At 36.2% G+C, this 25,704-nt stretch overlaps 1 protein-coding gene and 1 pseudogene across 2 annotated transcripts in view; both read left to right on the top strand.

Moving 5' to 3' along the window:
• Positions 1–25,704, top strand: part of LOC149560015 (protein LEAD-SENSITIVE 1-like) — a 37,823-nt gene that overhangs the window by 1,425 nt on the left and 10,694 nt on the right. The window lies entirely within an intron of this gene.
• LOC149560016 (coatomer subunit gamma-2 pseudogene) lies at positions 4,553–6,225 on the top strand (annotated as a pseudogene).

Genomic DNA, 25,704 nt, shown 5'->3' on the forward strand with positions numbered 1-25,704 from the left:
GCAAACCTTTAATGTACTTTGATTGTCACATCAAATGATAGTCGGTTAAGGAAATGAGATACCCAACTCAGTGAGGAAATTTTGCATCCAAATAGTCTGAACAGTAGCATTGACAAGGCCTTTATATTCAGCTTCTGTGGATGAGAGAGCAATGGAAGATTGCTTTTTGCTTGATCGGCATATGGGACCAGAACCCAAATTGAGAACATATCCTGAAGCAGACTTCCGATCAATGCTATCACCAACCCAATCAGAATCGGTATAACCAGTAAGATCCAAAGTACATCCAGTTGAATAATGAATCCCATAGGTAATAGTTCCTCGAACATAACAAAGGATACGCTTGGCAGCTTTCCAATGTAGCTCATGAGGCTCCTACATTATATCTTGGAACAACACCCACTGCATATGATAGATCTGGACAAGAATGAGTGAGATATAGAAGACTTCCCACAAGCTGGTGATAGAGTGTGCAATCAGCCAATGATGTATCTTTTCCATCTTCCAACTTGATCCCAGATAGAAAAGGTGTGGGTGCTGATTTACAATCACTCATGTGAAATCAAACCAAGAGATCTCTTGCATACTTGGATTGAGCAACTGTGACACCTGATTCACTCTTATTGATTTCAAGACCAAGAAAGAAATTGAGAAGGCCTATGTCTGTCATAGCAAAGGTATCATGCAAAATTGCCTTGGTTTCCACAATAATTGAGCATGAATCACCTGTGATTAGTAGATCATCTACATAGAGTACTATGAGTAACAAAGAGACAGAGGTTCTCAACATATTAACATTTGGATCAGATTTACATCTCGCAAATTTTTGAGACAGAAGACAAGAATCCATTTTAGCATACCAAGCACGAGGTGCCTGTTTGAGGCCATAAAGTGATTTTTTGAGCTTGCATACTAGTGAGGAATTATGTACATACCCTTGTGGCTGCTCCATGTAGATCTCCTCCTCAAGATCACCATGAAGAAAAGCATTTTTCACATCCATGTGATGAATCTCCCACCTTTTTGTTGCTGCAATGGCTAGAGCCAATCGAATGGAATCCATTTTTGCCACAGGAGCAAAAGTCTCATCATAATCAATGCCTTGAACTTGCTAAAAACCTTTAGCTACCAACCTTGCTTTGTGTCTACTCACTTGATCATTTTCTGATTTCTTTGTTCGATAGATCCACTTGCACCTGACAAGCTTGCAATTGGATGGAAGTGGAACCAGCTCCCAAGTTTGGTTTGCAATAAGAGAATTGTACTCCTCATCCATGGCAGCTTCCCAATGAGGATTCCTTGTAGCTTCTGCACAAGTTAAAGAATTTGATACTTGAAGAAGATAAGCATGCATTGGAATAATGGAATCGGTAGCTGAAAATGCATGAGAAGCATCATATATATCAGCCAAGCTCTATGTTCTTTGTCTTCTCATAGGAGATGCTAAATCATCACTAGAATCCCAATCGAGACTTGCATGTTCATGTTTGTAATGTCCCTTTTGTGGGGACATTAGAAATATTAAAGGCGACATCATTATAATATTAAAATTGACCATGAGAGCTAAGACTTTATTTATTAAAGGTCAAATTAATATTCGAAGTTGGCAAAAGATGACAAGGAAAGATAAGACAAAAGGCCAGAAAAGGAAGTCGAAGAGTCACAACTGCAACAATAAAAGGAGAAGAGACCCTTTCTCTTGGGCATGCTTGATTTTACTCTTCAGTTCAATTTTCTCTCTTTGAGAGTCATTCAGAAAGCTTCAGCTTTCAGCGCGTGTGAGGACATAGCCCCTCGTGCAGGCAGGCAGTGGACGAAAACCCATTGTCGGGGGAGATATCATTTCAGGTGTCTCGGTTGTGCTCGTAGGTTCTTCTCTTTAAGTTTTCCAATCTGACTATAGAATTGTGTTTAAGATTGGATTTATAGTTGTTGGTTATTATATTGCTGATGTATAATGCAATAACGTAATTAGGGGAAGTCTAGAATTTCTGGTTTAACCTTTGGGGTTTTGTAGTTCGAGTTATATGTTCGACACTTTGGATGTTATTGTAGAGTAACGGGTTTAATTCATATGGAAATGTGGCTGGTCGTATTATAGCATTGTCTTCCTTTCTGCTTATATCCAAATTTTGAATGTTGTATCTGAGATAAATTGATAAAATTTCTATTTGGAATTTCCACTGGCTAACAATCTTGCTGGAACTACTTGCCAAGTTTTATTGCTGATTATATTGTTATAGAGAAACCAGTAGATATCCGGACTAGGATATTGCAGTGGTATCAAAGCCAACAATCTAGCCAGCCTGTGAGGTTCAAAACGCTGGTATTGTTATCAGTCTTGGTTAGATTTCTGGAGAAAGGGCCTCATTAAATTCCTTTTCAGAAGAGATAAAATTTTAGCTTCTGAAATTTTTTCTACAGGTACTTGGCTAAAATACTAATACCCGCTGGTTCACGGATGTATTAGTTGGGAGACCTCTTGCCATAATTGTTGAGAATCTAGATGACATTCCCAAATTCACAAATGGTTTAGCCAACCAGCCTTCTTCTCAAGAAGTATAGAAAGACGCAACTGGACAAATGATAGCACATGATAGAGTACCAAGATGGCAAATGATAGCACATGATAGCACATGATAGAGTACCAAGATGGCAAACGTATAGATTTGGTCCATCAATAAGGTGGATAAGGTGGCTTCTTGCTGATTTTTAAATTGGATGCATCATTCCTAAAAAGCATAGGTCCTCATGGGACACTCATGAAAGGAGATATATAAGTTGTAGCAGCCGAAGATAACAAGGCACAATTTGAAATTCAAAAGGTTGGTAACAGGAGTATTGTGGAAAGAGGCCTTGAAGTCTATAGCAGTAGAAATAGCTTGATTGAAGGCCAAACTCTTGAACATTGGGTGAGCATAAAACAAGAGCTAAGGGTGAGCTGAGAATACAAAGGACAACACTGTTATGGTTCGAGCTGGAGTGCCAACAATTTGTAGGGAAGTGATGAAGTATAATCTATTACAGGCAATTGTTGGAATCGTGTGAGTTGTGTCTCTAGTTGGATCTTGACCTTGCTGAACCTGCATCTGCATTTATTGGTTGATGATGGAAGTATTCATTATGCATTTCTTGATGCGCACAGAGAATCAATGTGAATAGTAGTATAGTAATAGACATAACGCCTGAAGATTAATTGCAAACATTGGTGGCATCATATATTTTCTGTGTATCATTTATAGGACCAAAGTTGTTCAGGAAAATGCAATTCATTTTGTTAGCAGCAACTAAGCGTGTACATGGTCGAGGGCCTCAGGGGAATTGAAACCAACTCTAAGACTTTCTGCATTCTAATGACTCCTCCGTAGTGGGCGTTACCCAAGGCAAGACATATTTTAACTGCCGAATGCTGAAGATACCTTACCACAGGAGCTTACTGGTTATCAGAAGAAGGTATTTGAAGTTTTGTATAGCATAGCAGATCTTTAATTCTTGTCTGCCTACAAGTTAAAGCTCATTGATTTAATTGAGCAAGGTGAAAAGAAACCCAATTTGACAATTGGCATTTTGGTGTTCGTTTTTGTTGTCATCTTGTCAATATTGTTCAAGATTCTCTTTGGTGGGAAGAAACCACAAGTGGCTGTTGAGAAAAAAGAAGAGCTTGCATAGGAGGCGGCTTTTGCTTCTGAGGAAAAGATAGTTTCGGAGAATGTGGGAGAGAAGGAGAAATCTAGAAGTGGAAGTGAAAATGAGATAGGCACACCAGCTGTAACACTTAAGGATAAAGAAATATTATTTTTGATTCTAGAATCTTGTCAAGGAGTAGTCTAGAAAAACAGGGAGCCACGATTCACTTTTCCAAACATTTATCTACCGAGTAGGAGCTGGGTCGTTCAACACGTAACGACACTTCAATCAAGTGGTAACCACAGCCAAGGAAGGAATAACTGAACAATACGGGAGTGAACATCATGGAGGTAGGTATAAACAGGACTCTATCACGACGGGAATAAATAGGAAGAACGAACCTTTTCTCTTCAATGGCCGACATTCTCCAAATTTGAAATCGGGTTTGTATGTCATTCCTTCGCAATTACGCAGTTGTTCTCTTGTTTGAAAATATCAGGGAAGATATAGGAAATGCATAAGAATATTTTTCTAGGCGGTTAATTTTCCTGGGCAATCATTGTTATGTGCTGTTATAGAAGGCCAATTTTTCCAATATATCAGAAGTCATTAGCACAAACGATTGCAGATCTACCGTGAAGTTGCAAGGGCCACCTGTTATACATAGCAGTTTACGTGTGGGTTCTTCACCTGACCAAATCATCACTTCGAAACCAAACGACAAGTGTTTTTCGTGGGGGACGCAGCCAACATTGGTGCAACTGATGGATGTTACACGTCAGAATAACGCCCGTGCAGAAGTGTATGGAAGGTGAACGACGTGTCCACGAACTATGAAATCACATCAAAATATGCCTTTGAGCAGTTGACGGTGGTGTCCTTAAAACAACATGTTTGATTGTGGGAGTTCCAACCTAGAATTTATCGTTACCAACTACACGCAGAAAATCAGCAGGAATAACGAGTGCAACAATAGCAAAGTATTGCAGATACTATTGCCTTATATGATAGTCAAGCAACTGCAGTCTCGCGGATGCAAATTTGGAGAGAAGATAACAGAGGGAAGCAAGGAGTAGATTCAATCTGCTAATATTAACAGCATGGCGCTCGCTCAACCCCTTATTAAAAAGACGACAATAGAGATGAGGAAGCTGATTACTCTCCCTTTCTTGGCATTGAAAAGGGAGCTGTCCTACAGGAAGCTCGTGTTTAGAATGATCCTCAACTGGATGCCAGACGTTGTGCATAAGTCATTAACAAGCTTTTGTATTTGATCAACCAGGGAGAGACCTTTACAAAGGTTGAAGCTACTGAAGTATTATTTTCTGTCACCAAGCTTTTCCAATCTAAGGATTCTGGTTTGAGAAGAATAGTTTATTCGATCATCAAGGAGCTTTCTCCTTCTGCTGATAAGGTTATTATTGTTACAAGTTCGTTAATGAAAGACTTGAATAGCAAAACAGATATGTACAGAGCCAATGCAATACGAGTTTTGTGCAGAAACACTGATGGTACTTTGTTGGGTCAAATTGAGAGGTATCTAAAACAAGCCATTGTTGATAAAAATCCTGTTGTCGCCAGTGCTGCTCTTGTCAATGGAATTAATTTACTTCCGACCTCTTCAGATATTGTCAAGCGTTGGAGTAATGAGGTACAAGAAGCAATTTAGTCCTGTGTTGCTCTTGTACAATTTCATGCACTAGCTTTGCTTCATCAGATTCGACAAAATGACTGCTTAGCTGTAAGCAAGCTTGTAACTAGTCTAACAAGAGGAACAATTCGCTCACCTTTAGCTCAGTGCCTCTTGATCCGTTACACTAGCCAAGTTATACGTGAATCAAATCTAAATTCACAAACAGGTGTTTGTTCGTTTTATGATTATGTGAAAGGATGCTTGCGCCACAAAGCAGAAATGGTCATATTTGAAGCTGCAAGAGCTATAACAGAATTGAATTGGGTGACCAGTCGAGAGTTGACACCGGCTATTACTATTTTGCAACTGTTATTAATCTCATCAAAGCTAGTTCTCTGATTTGCAGTTGTTCGTACTTTAAATAAGGTGGCAATGACACATTTGTTGGCAGTTACAAACTGCAACATTGATATGGAGAGTCTGATTTTGGATCAAAACCGGAGCATAGCCACTCTGGCTATTACTACACTATTAAAAGCAGGAAATGAATCAAGTGTGGATCGTTTGATGAAGCAAATGACAAATTTCATGTCAGACATAGCAGATGAGTTCAAGATTATTGTTGTGGAAGCTATTAGATCTCTGTGCTTGAAATTCCCACAGAAATATCGCACATTAATGAACCTTTTGAGTAATATACTCTGAGAAGGAGGATTTGAGTATAAGAAAGCTATTGTGGATTCTATTCTTATTCTTATAAGGATATTCCAAAAGCAAAGCAAAGTGGCCTGTCTCATCTCTGTGAATTTATTGAAGTGTTTGTAAATTCTGTAAATGCTCAAGTTATGAAGTCTGAAGAAGAGATCAGTAAGATGGAAAGTGTGATCAACTTTCATCTGGACAAGGGTAATAATGTGACAGAGCCGGTGCCAATGAGAAACCCACTTCTCTCCATGGTAAAGTAATGGAAGCAAATGTGGATGTTGAAAGCATTCAAACTAGTAGTGAGGGTGAGATGCCCAAAGTGGAAAATATCCATCCTGTTCAATTGCCAGATACTTGTGATATGTCAAAAGCAATGTCGAATGAGAAATCCTCCTTTGTCAAGCACAACAGTAAACCAAGCTTTGATAAACAAAATTTGTTTGGAATACCTTCCAGTGGACCAGATAATCTTTTCCAAACAGCATCAAAAATGTGTCTTGCTGAAGCTAGTTCAATTTTAAGTTCTTGTTCAAGTATTCCCACAGAAACTATTTCTCAGGGAGATAGTTTTCATACAGTTGAGTCTATTTCTACTCAAGCAAATGAGTCTAGGTCTGCCTTTGCAAACATAACCAAATTGAACAATCAAACTGTTTCTAGTAAAGCAGATCTGATTGGATTTTCAAATAAAGATGTTGCAGGAAAAGTTTCTTTAGAAACTTCAGTGGGAAATATGCCAAAATCAGGTTTTGGTACTGTGCCGTTTGGATCCAAGCAGTCATCTGGACGACTTTTCAATCCAAGCACTACAACTTCAAATCCGCTAGCATCAGATTCAGCTTCATCTTCAGGGGCACAGTTGTTTGAAGGTGTAAAAGATTCACATCTGGGAAAGACTGGTTTTCGTTCTATAAAACTACAGCAACAGTTAGTTCAAGACTCACAACTTGATGTAAGGGCAGAGATGCTTGATATGTTTGATGAGTATAATGAACTTCCTTCAAAGATTCAAAAAGAGTTACCCTTCATTGATTACATGGATTTCCATCCAAAGCTACAAAACAAGAATGACCTGGCAAAAAAGAAGTATTATGATTTGAGTTGGGATCTCCTTGCAAAAGAGCAGTTATGTTTCACTTGTAAGCATGTTTGGTCTCTTGATCACATTCGGGACAAGAACAAAGAAGAAGAGATAACTCAAGAAGTGCAGATCAACATTGAGGGAATTGGGAAATACACAGTTCAGCCTAAACATGATGAAAAACATAAGCGAGAACCCACTTTAATTAATGGTAAGGATCATTCTAGTGGCTTATCTAGTGATTTAGAGATTATTCTTGACAAACAATTCGATGAGGTTGGTCCTATTCAAAGTAAGAGCAACTTAAAATCTTCAAATGATGAGTTTTTGCATGGGAAAGATGACATTGCAGCAGTTTTTCCTTTGCATGCAAATCAAATGAACAAGAAAATTGAAGCCTACAATGACTTTATTACTCCTAGCATGCAAAGTGTTGATTGGGTGAAGCATAGTAATTCACTGTTTGAGATAGGTGTTGATCGGATACTGGAGAATCCGCTATTCGAATTTGATGATAGTGAGGACCCTCAGGTTGATACTTGTTGCAGCCAAGAGGTTGCTGCCTTGAGAGAAGGACATAACGCTGATTGCAAATCAGCCTTGGATAGAGATATGGTGAGCAGTACAGCGAGAGAGAATTCAGTTAGCGGGACAGCATTTTAGCAGTTGATCAGTTTGGACACACCACCCATTATGGGTACTGAGAACTAGAATATGGCAAATAGTTGGGAAGGTGGATGGCACTTTTGTTTGTGGAATCCAGGAGGAACTTCCCTATGGTTAGTAAGATTTCTAGGAGTTGGTTGGGAAATGGTTGAGTTCCTACAGGCATGTGACCACAGTGGTGATAGTGATCTCAGTTGGAGTGAGATTCTCAGTTGGATTGAGGATCTTCCTGTATATGTTAGTAGTACATGGTAGGTTGTTTTGACTGAACATGCACGTGGTGTAATATGGGATCCAGGGATCTGATTGATGGGTGGTTTGCAGAGTGGCACCTTGTTTCACAGTTTGGCCGGAATTGTTTTCAGTATTGGCTTTAGGGTATTAATTGCTTGAGGGCAAGCAATCTCAAGGAGGGGAGACTTGTAATGTCCCTTTTCTGGGGACGTTAGAAATATTAAATGGGACATCGTTATAATATTAAAATTGACCATGAGAGTTAAGACTTTATTTATTAAAGGTCAAATTAATATTCGAAGTTGGCAAAAGATGACAAGGAAAGATAAGACGAAAGGCCAGAAATGGAAGTCGAAGAGTCACAACTGCAACAATAAAAGGAGAAGAGACCCTTTCTCTTGAGCATGCTTGAGTTTACTCTTCAGTTCAGTTTTCTCTCTTTGAGAGTCATTCAGAAAGCTTAAGCTTTCAGCCCAGGTGAGGACGTAGCCCCTCATGCAGGCAGGTAGTGGAGGAAAACCCATTGTTAGGGGAGATATCATTTTTGGGTGTCTTGGTTGTGCTTATAAGTTCTTCTCTTTAAGTTTTCCAATCTGACTGTAGAGCTGTGTTTAAGATTGGATTTATAGTTGCTGGTTATTATATTGCTGATGTATAATGCAATAACGTAATTAGGGGAAGTCTAGAATTGCTGGTTTAACCTTTGGGGTTTTGTAGTTCGAGTTATATGTTCGACACTTTGGATGTTATTGTGGAGTAACGTGTTTAATTCATATGGAAATGTGGCTGGTCGTATTATAGCATTGTCTTCCTTTTTGCTTATATCTGAATTTTGAATGTTGTATCTGAGATAAATTGATAAAATTTCTATTTGGAATTTCTACTGGCTAACGATCTTGCTGGAAACTACTTGCCAAGTTTTATTGCTGATTATATTGTTCATAGAGAAACCAGTAGATATCCGGACCAGGATATTAGAATGTTCATCAGATTCAGATGAATCTAAATTTAGATTTGTGGTATCTCCATCATCTTCAAGATCTGTGAGAGGAGGAAGCATAGAAGTGGTAATATGTTGCATTTGAGATGCTAGCATGGGACTTTCATCAAAATATACACTCCTCTCAATGAAGAGTTGATTTCTAGAAAGATCTAGCAATCTATAACCCTTTACACCATCTGGATAACCAACAAAGATACATTCCTTGCTTTGAGGCTCCAAAGCCTTCCTTTTATCAGTAGGAATGCGAGCCCATGCACGAGATCCAAAAATACGAAAATGAGTGACTGCTGGTTGGATACCTCTCCATGCTTCAAAAAGAGTTTTTCCTTTAACAAATTTGTGAAAAGATCTATTTTGGATATATGAAGCATAGTTGATTGCTTCAGCCCACAGTTTTGAGGGAAGTGACCTAGCATGCAACATGCAACTAGCCATCTCCTTTAAAGATCGATTTTTCCTCTCAGCTACCCCATTCTGTTGTGGAGTATATGGAACTGTGTTTTGCAACTGTATTCCTACTTCATCACAAAGACTTTGGACATCATTGTTCACATACTCCCCCCCATTATCTGTTCGGAGGATCTTAACGGATTTTCCAGATTGTTTTTTTGCATGGGCTTTGAAAAGCTTGAGATTCTCAAACACTTCAAACTTGTATTTAAGAAAGTTTACCCATGTGTACCTTGAGTAATCATCAATGAAGGTAAGGACATATCTGGCTTTGCTCATGGAAGGCTCAGGAAAAGGACCCATTAAATCACTGTGAACAAGCTCTAGAGGAGAAGAGGCTCTCCATGAGATTCCCTTGGGAAACTTTTCTTCTGGATGTTTTCCAAGAGCACAACCTTCACAAACTCCATTAGAGAATTCCATGGTAGGCAAGCCTTTTACCATTCCTTGATTGCTAAGTTGCTGCATGTATCTAAAATTCAGATGTCCAAAGCTTTCATGCCAAATTCTATTTTCATCATTTGCATGTGTTAGAAGTAAAGTAGAATCTGATTTTACAACAAAATCAAAGAAAGTGTACAAATGAGATTGATGATTCACCTTACCAACAGTAATTTTGGAGTTGTCTTGCATGTCATAGATCATGACTGCATTTGGTGTGAATTCAATTCTCCTCCCAGTTCCAGTATGTATCATTTGATACACAGAAAGTAAATTTACAAAAAGTTTTGGGATATGCAAGACATTCTTAAAACTTTCAATTCCAAGCTTTACCTTCCCAATTCCAGTTGCTTCTACAGGAGATCCATCTCCCATGAGAATATGAGGACCAAAATATGGTTTCAAAGATGAAAGAGCATCTTTTGTGGCTACAATGTGGTGTGAAGCTCCAGAGTCTATGATCCATGCATCTGAGGAAGAATGAATAGCTATCAAGGCATGAGCATTGCCTTTGGTTTTTGGTGCTTTTTCTTTTTGCTTCTTGGCACTCTCAGGAATAAAACCACCAAGATTATGTTGTTGAAGTGTTTGCGCCATGAGATTAATGGTCTTCTTCATGCATGATGATTCTAGATGATACTTGCGGTTGCAATAGGTGCACTTTGATTTGCCCTTTGTGTCCTTTTCTTTTGAACTTGTGGACCCATCTGAAGGTTTTGGATTACCTTCCTTTCTTGGATCTGAATCCTTCTTCCATTTTCCTTTGGATTGCTGATTCGATTTAGAGTTAGTCTTCCCAGTTGTATGCACAATGAGTGCATGAGCTTTGGAATTCTTCAAGATACCCATCTTAATAAGCTTATCCTACTCATGTATTAAAGACTCAATGAAGGCATTGAGTGTGGGCATCTTCCAATTTGCTCCTGTTGTGAGTCTGATTGTGTGGAAAGAAGAAACAAATACTGCATATTCTGGACGCAACTTTGATAGAATGGAAGGAACTAACTTACTTTCTTCATTGAACTTATCAATACCACATCCTTTCAGCTGAAGCAACAAAGCCTTGAACTTTGTGAAGTAATCTTGGATATTGTCAAAATTCATTGGATCTAATGAGATAAGCTCATTTTCAAGGATATGACCATGCATTTCGTCTTGCTTTCCAAATAGGGTCTCCAAGGTATCCCAAACTTCGCTTGGAGTTGTGTATGCCTCAACATGGAACAACAGTTCTTGAGATATGGACAAGCATAACAGACCAAATGCTTCATCCATCGGTTGAAGTATTTTGATTTCTCTACTGCTGAATTGGGCTCAACCTCTTTATTCTTAACTATTTGATAGAGACCTTTACTTCGGAGCTGAAGTAAAATTTTAGGCTTCCAATCAAAGTAGTTGTATAGTGTGAGAATAAAAGAGGATGGAGAATCCATTTTCAGATCTGATATTCTATATCTGCAACAAAAGAAAATTGGATTTTTCCTTTCCTGTAACTTGCTCTGATACCATGTGAAATTCATAGTCTTAGCAGAAAATATAGAAAAAAGAAAAAACACAAATCTCTGCAAATAAAAGAAACAGAGCTTGTAATATTGAATAGAGCAGAAATCAAAAATTAAACCTACTTTCATTTACAGCAGTTATCATTATTATAAACTGAATAGCAAACCTTCCCTTACACACGCTGCAGTCAAAGATGCATGACAATCTAAACTCAAAGTTAAAACCAGTGCTGACAGTTGAAAACAGTGAATCAGTGTTTTGGTTTGGCCACGTCTATTCTTCCGTTGGAGTTGGAATTAATAAGTTGGAGTTGGAATTAATAACACTAACATGATGAGTTTAGTAGTATGTCTCGAAACGTCAGAGGAAACGAATTCATGTAGTATTTTCCCAGAAATCTTTTCCTCAGCTTCATCAAAATGAAAGAAACCTTAAAACTCTAATTTAAAGTGATGTTTTGATTGCACATCACTAAAACTTCGAACCTAATTCTATTTTATCCTACTTCGAAATAGATGACTAAAAATATTAGATATGCGATAGGATTGGTTCCTCAGATAATACCTGGAGAGTATAAATAAAGTGTTTTCTATAATCACCTGCCCCACAATACCATTTTCAGCTATTAGCAGGAATATGCCTTGGCAAATAGTCTATTACAAGCATTACCAAATGCTAATAAATAATGCTTCCTTTAACGCAGAATTTTATTAAGCATGTATATGATCTAGATGGTTTGGCTTATAAAAAACATCAAATGGAAATAAAGCATTAGTATGTAATCTCCCCAACTTTTGAACAACCAAAATTTTCCCTTCATTGCAATTTTTCATTTAACACAGATAAGCTTTAAAGATACCTTTTCGCTTTGATTGAGATCCTGCAAGCAAGTTAGGAATCATTTATAAACATTGTTTACAATTAGATGTTCTTGAATTAGAAATAAACATATACTAGAAATGCGGATCAAATCAAGAAAATGCATGAATCAGATTTGAGACGTTGAGACATTACAATCATATAGAACTGATAAAGTAGGATGACTTGATGAGGTGTTTTAATGACTCCCTACCCTAGGCCCAAGAGCATATATTATCCCACATGGTCTTATTTGGCCTGTGCCATCCATATGAGGTGGTGTATCTAGTGCAGTACACTATCACTGTTTCCCTCAGTCTTGTTACTCCTATCTTGCCTCCAATGATTGAGCATCTTCATGTATTTCTTTAGCATCATGGAGGTTGTGAGTAACATTCACAACGGGGTGTCCTTCCCTCCTTCCTAAGCCCAAAGGCAGTCCCTTTGTTCCCCTTTGGCCCCGTAAGACTCCTTAGTAATATACCATGAGGTAGCATGCTTAGAAGGTGACCTAATCATTGTTTCCCCCAGTTCGTAATCACTTCATTTTCCTTATCAAGGCTAATCACGGCAATCAGAAAGTACATATAGTATTTCACGTAACAAATGTTATGATAAAATATTCTTGAATTGGTAACGTAATATATATTAAACTAGCACTTTTACCAAAAGGAGGTGCAATAATTATACCGATAGCAATATATGTTTTATCGTTTGAAAGAGAGTTTCCAACAACCTATATGTTTTGTGGTATATTTGCACAACTTATATCATTTTAATTTTGTAAATTTGCATAGTTTCAAAAAAATGCTTTTTTTCGGCTTTACACTATCTATTATCTCTCAACTATTTGTGGTGACATTATTGTAGAATTCAACCATTCATACTAATTTTTCTTAAGCATCTTTAGCTTCATCTTCTTTTTCTTCCTCCTCTTCATCATCTTCATATTTTTCTTCTTCTTCCTCTTCTTCTTCCTCCTGCTCCTCCTCCACCTCCACCTCCTCCTTCTCCTTTGACTTTTTCTTGTTCTTCCACTTTGTCTCAGCTTTCTCCTCCCTCTCGATCTTCTCCTTCTCCTTCACCTCCTTTTGTTTCTTCTCCTTCTTCCGCTTCTCGTTCTTCTCTTCATCTTCTTCTTCATCCCCTTCTTCATCCTCCTCTTCTTCCTCCTCTTTCACTTCTTCTTGTTCTCCTCCTCCATCTCCTCCTCTTCCTTCTTCTTATTCTCCTGCTTCTCCTCCTCCTTTTTCTTCTCCTTTGTCTTCTTCTTCCACTTTGTCTTACCCTTCTCCTTTTTCTCATTCTTCTCCTCTTTGGTATTGAAGATGAATATTTATTGAGTTTTTAGTTTTACAAAATATATTAGTTATTTTGATGGCAATATTTATCTCTATAACTATATATGGATTCTATTAAAGAATAGGAAAATAATATTATTATATAATATGAGTATGACATTTACTATTGGAAATAATATTTGAAAAGTATGTAACAACATTCAAATAAGTCATATTTAAAAGTTAAATATTATTTCTTAACATGTAAGAATACGAAAAGAATATTATTATATTATATGAGTATGACATTTTCCATTGGAAATAATATTTAAAAAGTGTGTAACAAAATTCAAATAAGTCATATTTAAAAGTTAAATATTATTTTTTAACATGTAATCGATAAAAAATTGAAAGAGGAAGGTTTACATTTTGTACTATTTTACGATAGATTAACATGTTATTTTAGCTAGTAAAAAATTCAGCATTTACTATGTATCTAATTTATTTTAAGTTCTATAATTTTTAAATTACATATTAGAATATTGTACCATAGTTTGCAGACTCGGACTCGGAGAGTAGTCGGCAAGCCCAAAATTTACAACTTGGAAAAAACTCGGCATATACTCGACAAAGACTCCGGAAAAACTTGGCAACTCAGAAAGTACAAAAATTTAAAATCTCTTAAAGAAACATATATTCTTTGTAGAATACAATTACAAAATGTATTAAATTAGTAATTGACATTTCAATAGAGAGTATAGTGTAATAGCACTAAAATGATGTGAAAAATGCATCTAATCCAATGTTTTCCCTGCATTAACATTTTTACCTACATTTTTTAACATCTATAAATACGCGAGAGTTTAACTTGATAGTACTCAGCCAACAAAATAACTTGGGAGTACTCGGCAACTCTGAGAGTACTCGGAGAGTTTGCAAAGTATGTATTGTACAACATTTTTGTAGTCATAGTACATAATTATTTAGAATGCACACCTCTTAGTGACTAATATTAGATACATATACATAATATTATTATAATACCTAAAACTTCAAACTCCACATTCACATAATACACATTCAAAAATCTAATTTGAAATATTTTTCAAACAAACATATTTATTTACAAAATATTTCATAATTCTATAAAAAAAAATTGTACAATTTATTCTTTATATGTATTGTTACAAATAGCCCCTCTATTTATCAAAACGCCTTTCAGACATACATAGAATCCGCCCAAAGTGAGCCACAAAAATTGTCATATAGGAATCATAAACTCATGTACCAACTAAAATGCCAAGCACAAAGACCTGATCCAAGGGTAATGAGACATATCCAAAGATGTCAAAATCCTGCAGTTTTTTATTTGATTTGTCACTTGAATGCTGAAGGAGATTGGATTTTCATTGTCGGTTCAAATACATGGGAGATCTGATGAAAAACGTGTAGGACAAGAAACACTTTTGCCAAGTTTTTTTGCCTAACTTCTTACCATTTGCACAATAGAGGGTGGAGCGCATTACACATTGGAATGCCCTTATTTTTCTGAATGCCTTGCATATTATCATATTTTATTTGCATCGTGTTGCCTGCTTCAACACCACTTTAAATGCGATTGGAGTGTGACTGTGTTAAAACCGCTTTAAACGGAATCTGATGTGTTATAAATGCTGTTTGGCTTTTATCATTTATCATCCCTTACATATTTTTTTGGCATCGGGTTTTGCTTTTCCCAATAAGTCGTGTTTTCTGGTGTGAGACATGAGGAATCTGGTGGGAGGTCATTCCCACATAAAATAGCCTATCAGCTAATTAGAATTACACAGCTTACATGTCTTTCTATACATCAGTATATGAACAACCACATGATATCATACTTCAGGACTGCATCTATATAATGTAATGAAAAAATATATTTTAGTGCTATACGTGCCACACAATATTCACACCCAGATTGCTGGTCTGAGTTTATAATGTCTTCTTCTCTTATTATGTCTTCTTCTTTTGATGATTGAACAAATGAATGTGGGTTGATAGGCTGCCAATAAATTATTGATGTTTTAATGATGAATTGGTTGGTTTCTGATTCCAAGGTGTGAATTGGTTGATGATAATTTGATTGTCTGTTATTTCACCTTGTTGAATTGATCTTTGCTAATTAATTGATTGTTTGACTCAACATTTTGATTCATAGATTGCTTGATTGTGTGATACATTAATGAGTGATGATGTATTGATGTTTGCTTGGAATGATCTCCTCTTTATACTTTACAAGGGAAAGGGTTACCACCTTTAATAAGATTTGTCACTACTTTTCAATGTTTCATCTTGGATATGTTTTATCTGAGTGTGATGCTAGATCTGTTTAATATTTTTCTTAGGATAATAGGAATATCTAATTGTTCTCAGTCAGGGAGCTGATAATGATGTGTTCACCTTGACTTTAGGTTCACAAATGTCACAGCTACTTCATCAATTCTTGATTGTTTCTAGTTATGTGCCATTTCTATTTAGTTATACTGAGTTATCTCACTTCTTAACTATAACTACTCTCACACCTCTTGAACATGTCATCTCCTTGATTTATGTATCCAAGATCCCCAAATATTGTATATTACGTTTTATAACTCGTCTCTACAGTATTGAATGTAATTCTTTTTTATTCTTTTTGTTAGTTTGTTTTGTGATTAGCTTCTGTTGTTCATACAAACTCTAATATGATATAAAAGCTATATGTCATAAATCTGATTCATTTTTAGGATTAGAGATCAACTCTTTGAAAAAAGAATGTGAATATGATCTTCTCTTCCATCAAATGATGTTTTTGAGCATTAACAAAATACCCAAGTTTGGGTTTTTACCTTGTGGCTTTCTTTTACAGGTTTCTTTGAACATATTTTTGAGCAAATTTGAGCTCACAATTGAGGTCATAGTGTTTTACAATGTCATTTTTTCTTTTTGACATGTTCATTTTGGACACTAGAGGCCAAATCTAAAATAGTTTGAACTTGAGAGATCCATGCCAAATCTGGCAAGTACTTAATCCTTTGGAGCATTTTAGGTTGAATCGAACTTTCTTTTATGCAAACAAAAGTCCCAGGAATTTATAGTTTGAGTATCAAATCATCAAAATCAGAGCATTATTCCTCAACTTTAAGAAAATATTTTTCTTCTTATTCATGCAAATTGTATTGTTGAAGAAGCAATAAAAAAATCTTGTTGCATAGTATTGCATAGGCTTACGCTTGCATTGTAGCTACAAGATAATGTAGTACTTGTAGCAGAAACTATCTCACAACTACCAACTGTTATAGTAGAGGTGTATAGCACATTCATCAGTAATGACTGGTTTGTAGCCTAAAGCTACACCACTACTGCAAATATGGCATTACCAGCAAAAAAATTTGGCATTGTCACCTTGCATTGTCACCCTTGTGGCTAAAACCATAGCATTAACCACAAATTTTTTTTGTGCCTAGTATAGGTGGGTTCAAATTAAAAACAAAGATACTGTAATACAAAATGTGGTTTGGAAATTTGGAGGATCTTAGAAAATATATATTTTCATTTTGGAGTGTATTTATCAAGCAAGGGTGTTAAATTGATAACTTCAAATAAAATTATAAATTTCTGGTTTTTCACTAACTTTGCAGACCAGCTATTTGCATTTTAATCTTTTGTCCCATTCATTTTTGAACTCTGAGTCACTTTCCTTCATGCTTATGTGGACTCCTTAGCTCTACCATCTTTGTGGAAGATCACTTATGCATACACAAGTCTCCTGCTTGTTTTCTATCAACGGTAAACATTTCCTGTTGGGCCTGTTAGCATGAATGCTGATGGTATTACTATGGGGAAGTATATTAGCATTGCCGGAGATATGATTCAGATTTTATGTGTTGCATTCATGACTGTGTTTGTCGCTGATGTCAACATACTAGTTATTCTGTGAAGATTGACAGAGTTACAGAGGTAGAAGCATTTGGTGTGGTTTGAGGATTGAAGATCAGCTTTTGCGCACTTGAGGTTATGATCTACAGTATGTCTAGATGTTACAGCTAAGAGTGCATATGGAAATATGAAGATTGGACATAGTTATGAGGATTTTAGCGAAGGCAGCTTTTAGACAGCATTTTCACAAAGAAGGTACCATTATTTTGAATCTATCTCCTCACAGAAATGGAATTGGCTTGAGCGACTGAGACAGAGGTTAAAGATATGTTAGAGATGCCTTGGTTCAAAGGGCATAATCAGAAGATCATGGAGTGAAAAGTTATGAATACTGTGAGCCGACAATTTTCTTATAATCTTGGATAAAGTAAAAATGTAATGTAACATGTATTGTAATATTTTAAGATGGTCTTATATTATTATTAATTTGAGAAAGGCTTAAGGCTGACTCAATATATTGTTTTCGGACTTGGTATAAAGGAAATAAGCTTTCCTTGGATGCAAAGTGTGGTATGTGGTCATATCTTTGTAATATGTATTGTGAGAGTTTGATATGCGAACTTGTGAAGATTAGAGCAGAGTTTGGTGTGTTTGTTGCACAGTGAGCTTAAAAGGAACTGATTTGGCAAGATAAGTTGCTGGTTGGACAGTTGTTATTCCATATTGTATTATTCAGAAATAATAGTATTAAGGCTATTTGGATAGTGGGTTTAGTTGTCCTCCTATCAACTCCTAACAGGGTTGGAATCCCCTAACAAGGTTGGAATCTCCTAACATGGATTTGAAGTCTCTTAACAAGGACTTATATGTACTGATTGCATTTTATTGACTCCTTCAGGGTCTATCCTTTCACTAGGAACTTTTATATTAGTACATCATTTTCTAGGTACCATCCCCATTGGGGTTTTCCTTCAGGTTTCCTTAGTTAACATATCTGGTGTTATTGAGCATGGTTATCTTTCTATAGTTGTTGCATCTTCTGTTTACATGTTTCATAATTAATAAATACATTGAGAGTTGTTTTAAATGGATAACTGATTCACCTCTCCCCTCCTTTCAGTTATCTTGGTGGACTTTACTTTAAAACAACTATCAGAATAGCATTTACCGACCCAACACAACTATCAGAAAACCATTTGCCGAACATATTTTAGAGTGATCGTAATAGCTATCAGAGGCATACGCATTAACTCTTCGATTTAGTCTCAAATATATGATTTCATGGATATCAACATTAACTCTACCATCAGAGGCATACACATTAACTCTCCATTTACTCTCCAATCTACGGTTTGATAGATATCAATATTAACTTTTCTATGAAATCAGCTTGTTGACTCGAGTTGTTAGATTGGAATGGTTTGAAGCACATTTAATTTTACCTGAGTCCATCATCGTTATTGTTAAATCTTGAAGAGGCATATGCATTAACTCTTCCATTTAGTCTCAAATCTATGATTTGATAGATATCAGTATTAACTCTACTATTAGAGTTATATGCATTAAGTCTTCCATTTATTGTCCAATCTACGGTTTGATGGATATTGGCATTAACTTTTCTATGAAATCAGCTTGTTCACTGGAGTTGTTAGATTGGAATGATTTGAAATACATTTAGTTTTACCTGAATCCATCATCATTAATGTTAAATCTTGAAGAGGCATACACATTAACTCTTCCATTTAGTCTCAAATCTATGATTTGATAGATATCAACATTAACTCTACTATCAGAGGCATACACATTAACTCAACATTTACTCTCCAATCTACTGTTTGATGGATATCAGCGTTAACTCTTCTATGAAATCAGCTTGTTTACAGGATTTGTTAGATTGGAATGATTTGAAGCAAATTTAGTTTTACCTGATTCCATCATCATTGATGTTAAATGTTGAATTTGAAGATTTTCTTGGCTTTTTGACAAGATTTGGCATGCAACTATGTAAAAGGATTTGTTCTGAATAGCCAACCGATCCATGATTTGACAGGATTGCGCTTAGATAACTCTTTTGGGCTGCATAGTGGGTCTTTAAATAGTGATCAGGTTTTGTTCATTTTTCTGTCATCCACCATTTCTGCAGTATCCACAATCAACCTTGACCTATCGTTGCTACTTCTGGCAGACAATCTCAACTTATCATAGCTACTTCTGGCAGCTTCAAGTTCATGTTTTTCGTTTTATATTTTTGAAAGCATTTTTCTATATTCAGAAAACAATATTGTCATCTGTATGAAAAGAATGCCTTGTTGTCCTGCTGCATAGTAGCAACCTCAAAGGCATTGTAGTTATTCACAATTGATTTCAAAAGTGTTCCACTTGGCTTCTATTTTGTTCAAATCACACATCCTACCCAATCCCATAGAGTCCATCACAGATATTTTCCTCAATCTAGAGAATTATATTGACATTGCAGATTATAGGCATGTGAAGGTGATGTCCCATTCTTGGTTGGGTACTCTGCATATAAATCTGATTCCGACACGCATGGTTTAGGCCTCTGTTTGTTCTCCCTTGCCTGCTCACCTACCCGATCTCACTAAGATGTTTGCCTTCACTATCGTCATGAATAGTTCATCACATGCCTGCTCCAAATGAGTGCTTTAAGAGTATCTTTCATGGACAATAAGTTCCTCATTCTATATATTATTTTCTCTGTAGACTTAGACCCAGTATTGTCGATTATAAAATAATTGATTTTCTGAATCTATTGTTCCCTCAGAATTGCCCTCAACTCTGCCACACACAGACCTTGTAGCCCTAATGTTTTCACCCTCCATGCCTCCACGTTTGCCATGAATTCAAACTCCATTTGCAGCCTCTTCTTGAACCCTTCAAAGGTCCCACCTTCTCCACCACCACCAGCCATTTTATCAACCATTCCATGTCTTTGGTATGTCAGGAAGGCTTTTTCACACACTGCATAGTACTTGGATCATTGTTATGTATACAACAAAAAAGAAAAATCTTGTTTAATCTACGATTAAGACAACATAGTTGTGGAATACTCACATTAGAATTTATAATATCTCAGGATCCAATGTCCTTAGTTTGTCCACCAGAATGCGATACGTTTTAATGATCATGCACTCTCCTCTCTTCTCTATTGCAACCATCCTTTAATAAAGGCCATCTTTCAAAGTGAGCTAAGCTGCCGGCTAGCCCTCTCTTGGCCCAGCCACTCAAGAACCACCCAAATAGTTGACCTAGCTCATGTGCCTCTGTTCTGCACAGATTTGATGGGCCTTTGATCTGTTATTGCTGGTTTCTCTACACTCCTCGGTTTTACTGCATAACCATCTGAAAGTGCCTACGACATCTAGATATGGGCTCCACTCAGACCCCCAGTCCTCCAACAACTGTAGAGCATGCAAAGGGGCATTGTATTAATTAAAAACTTAGATCGCTCCATCTGTATAAGCATTTACATTTTTTATTTATTTGTTCTGTGTATATGTAAGACAATATTCGTTATATGGTATGTTGATCACCGATGATGGATGAGGAGAGGGCCGCTATTATTGTTATAAAATTTAATTATTTTGCATCTAGATTAATTCACTTCCGGGGAAAGCATCATATATTCAATTTCTTATTTGCTAAGATATGAATAACATATTACACATCATTAAGGTCACCTTGTAAAACATAATAAAATTGATGCAAAATGAAATGAAATGATGACCATTTATGATAGTCCAATCTGAAGAGAATCTGTTATGGAAGAAAATAAAGCAGCAGTTGCAACGAGGAAGCATACTAATTAATGATGGAGGAGAAGATTCTTTATAGTTGTTTTCATGTTTCAGACAGATTTCTAGATCTACCACAGTTCTTATTATCCTTGCAATAGTTGTCATCACCTTACTGTGATTGAATTTGAAGGACCATTTTTCTACTGACAAATGCTCTTAAAAGCCCAACCAAAATTTCTTATTCCTTCCTTCTTTAACAAGATTTTTACCATTTTTTAAAACCAATTATGTCTTTTTCAGCCACACTAACAATTTATGGCAAATATTACTCCTCGTCTAGTAACACACTTTGCATCACAAAATGTGTAGTTGAAGACATTTATTTTGGATTGCATATTCTTGGTATGCCTTCTTACCTCTATTCCTTTTGCACGTGTACATTTTTTGCTTTCGAACTACGATACTTAATACAGTTAACATTATTATAGTTTCCTGCTTAGTAGACAACATGAATGGATCTTATATTACTTTGACTTCTTAGAGTATATGAAAATGTGAAAGGATATTATTTGCCATTGCATTCAACACATACATGACAACACACTTAATACAAGGAAGTATATATAAGTAAGAATATCCAAGTATGCATTGTTTTAGCATGAAGTTAAATTGATGTTACCTTCCATTTTCTTTGGCTTATATTTTTAGTGGGAGGCCACTATAGTTACTAATTACTTTCCCTCCTACTCTTCACCATAGACATGCTTCCAACCATGTCAAAGTGACCTACAACTACTCTTGTTCTACTATGACCACTACGTTCCCGTGCAAGTTGGTACCATAGTATATTGCTTAGGTCCACCCCTACTAATGTAATGTGGGCTATTAGGATATTGACAAACACATACTCCTTTAAATTTAATTTGTTTTTTTTAATCACTGTGTTTGTAATTCTAAACAAGATAATGATAATCCCTATCTCATCTTATTGGTAAAATACAATCTTTCAAGTTATGTCTCAAACTCTTACAGAAGATGCAATAAGACTTGTCAACAATGACAACCTACATGTGCAACCACATCTCCAAGACTTTGGCATTTCACCGTTTTGACAAGGGACTTAAGCAACAAATAGGTACAAGTTAGAGCTCTCTGATGGCCTTCACCTACAAAAAGCAACCTTGCCAAGGAAGTTTAATGATCTTATAACTTCAAATAAGATCCAAAAAGGTTCTATAATACATGTCACCCACTATTCAATTCTCACCATTTTTTAGTCGAGGTAAGTCAACTTCTACTATGATTCTATTTAATGAAACCCTTCTTGTTTTATTATGCAATTATGTAACCTTACTAATATTATTACTTTACCTACCTGTTTAGGTGGATTATAATCTCCAACTTAGAGGTTCTACACACAGAACATGATATCATTGGTGTTCTTAACTTCTTATTCAAAAAACCAGAGAAAAATGTAAACTTTTCTTAGTGCATTGAGCACGAGGACAAATGTTGAACACATTGGCACATCAACATATATGACTCCTACAAAATTGATGTTTGGCCTTGATGCATCTCTACGGAAAAAATGTCGAACTTTAACAATCACTCCATTTAAAAGTTTGAACCCATATCAAACAATGTGGACTATTAAAGGTTGTGTGACTATGAAGAAGGATAAATACCAATTCAACTCAAAGAATGGGAATGGTCATATGTTCAATTTTGACATTATTGAGACTGAAAAGACTGAAGTTCAGATAAATTGCTTCAATGATGTTGCAAACCTCCACTTTGAGAAAGTCCAAGTTGGGAGTGTCTACACATTATTTGGTGGTACCATCAAATATGCAAACGAGTTCTATAATAAGTTGGACAGTGATTTTGAAATCACTTTAAATGAAGATTCACAACTTTCTCTATGTGAAGATGACCTCTTAATTCTAACACTTTGATACACTTTTACTCCCATCACATAGATTCTAAATACAAATACTAATTGTACACTTGATCTTATTGGAATTGTCATTTGTGTGGATCCTACCTCTACAATAAAAAGGCGAGATGGAATTGAGGTTGTTAGAAGGAGTCTCAAGATGATTGATGTTTCTACATCCACTATCAATGTAATTTTGTGGGGACAGGCAACAATGAAAGAAGGTGCACAACTACAAGAAATGTATCATCTACAAAAGTCAACTGTGCTTGTAAAAAATGGTCGTGTGGAAAAATACAATGGTAAGGTTGTAAGCACACTTGCCACTCCACAGTTACTTATAAACCCTGATATTGAAGAAGCCAACTAACTATAGTCTTGGTTTTCTGCACATGAGCATAACTGTCTTACACCAATGCCCACCCTACTAGATCTGCCTCAAATTTTAGCACCGAAAACTATTACCATGATTGAAGATAAATGTCCAAATTCCTCAAAACCTCTCCAATGCATTGTCAAAGAAACCCTTGTTTTTGTCGTAAGGAAGAAATTTTGTTATCTAGTTTGTCCCCTTGTCATATTAGGAAAGCAGTGTAAGAAAAGGGTTGAACAATATAGTGACTGCAAGTGGTACTGCCCAAAATGTCTCACCACGTTTTCAGAATATGATTATAGGTATGTACTTCAAGTCAAGATCAAAGACCATACTAGAGCATTGTGGACAACTGCTTTCGATGAAGCTACAACTAAACTCCTTGGTGTGCCTGCAAAAGAATTCTATATGCTACAATTCAACGATGTTGAACTTGACTGTGCAGAGTTCATCATATGCACTGCTCAATACAACCAATTCAATTAATTAGGCATGTAGGCAATTGGGTGCACGACTGTACAAGAACTTGGTGGATGAAGTTCGTGCCTCTATTCGAACAATTGGTGGTAGTCAGATTACCGTGCGAGCTTTGGAGAACATGCCCTTGGTGAAATCCATGGCTTATGAGGTTATGACTCCTGTGTCATTTCAATACGAGAAAACCAAAAATCCTGTGATGGTCTTTTTAGTGTCGAGAAAAGGGGACTTCTCAGATCCTCGAGTTTTTGAGTTCGACGAGGATTTCGTGCTCTAACGATTCATGAGTGAATTGGGGCAACAGGTGCTCTATAATGTGTTCTCATCCAACGACCCTGACACAAAGACCACTATCTGAACAACAATAGTGCGTTGGGAAGGATTTCGTAATTATGATTGCATCTCATTGCAGAGCTGTTTTTGTAGTATGATTCCCTTGCAACAACAGTTGTCTTTATAGTCCCACAGTTTGGCAATGCGTTTGCTTACACAGAGTTGCAAGATCTTCTGTGCCCCCAAAACATTCTACTTTTGCCTTAGATTTTACAACTAATTGCAAAGAAGTGATTATCCTCAAAAATATTGAAAGATTAGGGAAATGTCATGTCAACGGTGTTGTAATGCAGAGAAAACTCTTGATTGGGAAGGGAAAAGAAAATACTATCAATGAGCAACACGTGTATGACTGGGATGAATCACATGGTTGAACTTTTTGTTTATAGATTAGATTTCCACAAAATGGAATCAATAGAGTTATTAGTCCTATTTGAAATTAAATGCCAAATAGCTTGAAGGCACACACTCCTTCACATAGTTATCATGCCCTAGAAAGTAAGCTTTTCCCTTCAAAATAATGCCTTGTTCGTTAGGCTAAACACTCTAGGAAGGAATTAAAGTCAGAATGTTGGTTACCATTGACATGAAAGCCTTGAAGCTTTACTGGGTTCTTGCTATTCACCTATGACATGATTCTCACCTCATTCAATAATTGTTCATTATTTTTACTATTGTCCAATTTGGCCTCTAGTGCAATTGTTGTGTTGCCTTCTTGCTTTTCTTTGTATTCTTCACTGGAACCGCTTGTGTCATTTGACATGATGCCCGAAAGAAGTTTCCTATTCTGGACTACAATTATTGTAGGATATACACAAAATGGATTTGATGAAAAATCTTAAGAAATATCCAAGCAAACAAGTGTAAACCCAAATGCTACAACCTTTTCCACAATCCTTCTTGTGTATGCTAAAATGGGAGATTTCAATTAGGGAATGTACATCCATCAAAACATAAGAATAGAGGAGTTTTGTAAAATGTTGTTGTTGCAGCCATAGTTGGAAAACTCGCCAAATCCAAAAACTCGCCGAGCCCCCCAAAAGTTTAATCGGGAAAAACTCGGCCATTTAAAAAAAAAACTCGGGAAAACTCGAGAACCTAAAAAAACTGCTAAAATTTAATTCAAAATACATTTTTTTGCAAATTTCAATGAGAAGATGCATCTAATGAGTTCATTATAGAGAACACAAAAGAAAGAAGCAGGAGTTTAGATATATATAAATGCATAGTGGGTACAAAATCACATTCTCATGCTGAATGCTGATGGCGGGAAGCATAATAGTAAATAATTTGTGTCAAACTAGAAGTAAAAACATCATTACAATCACATTTTCCTCTTCCTAGCTCTACTAGCATATTGTAACTCTCTATCTTACATAATATATATAGGCTTTTTGCCTTTTGTTTTTAACAAAAAAATTAAAAATAAAATAAAATTTGAAAAAGAGTTTTTTC

The sequence above is a fragment of the Cupressus sempervirens genome, chromosome 4, assembly GCF_028749045.1.
Source record: "Cupressus sempervirens isolate cs-2001-9-10 chromosome 4, ASM2874904v1, whole genome shotgun sequence".
Lineage (NCBI taxonomy): Eukaryota > Viridiplantae > Streptophyta > Pinopsida > Cupressales > Cupressaceae > Cupressus > Cupressus sempervirens.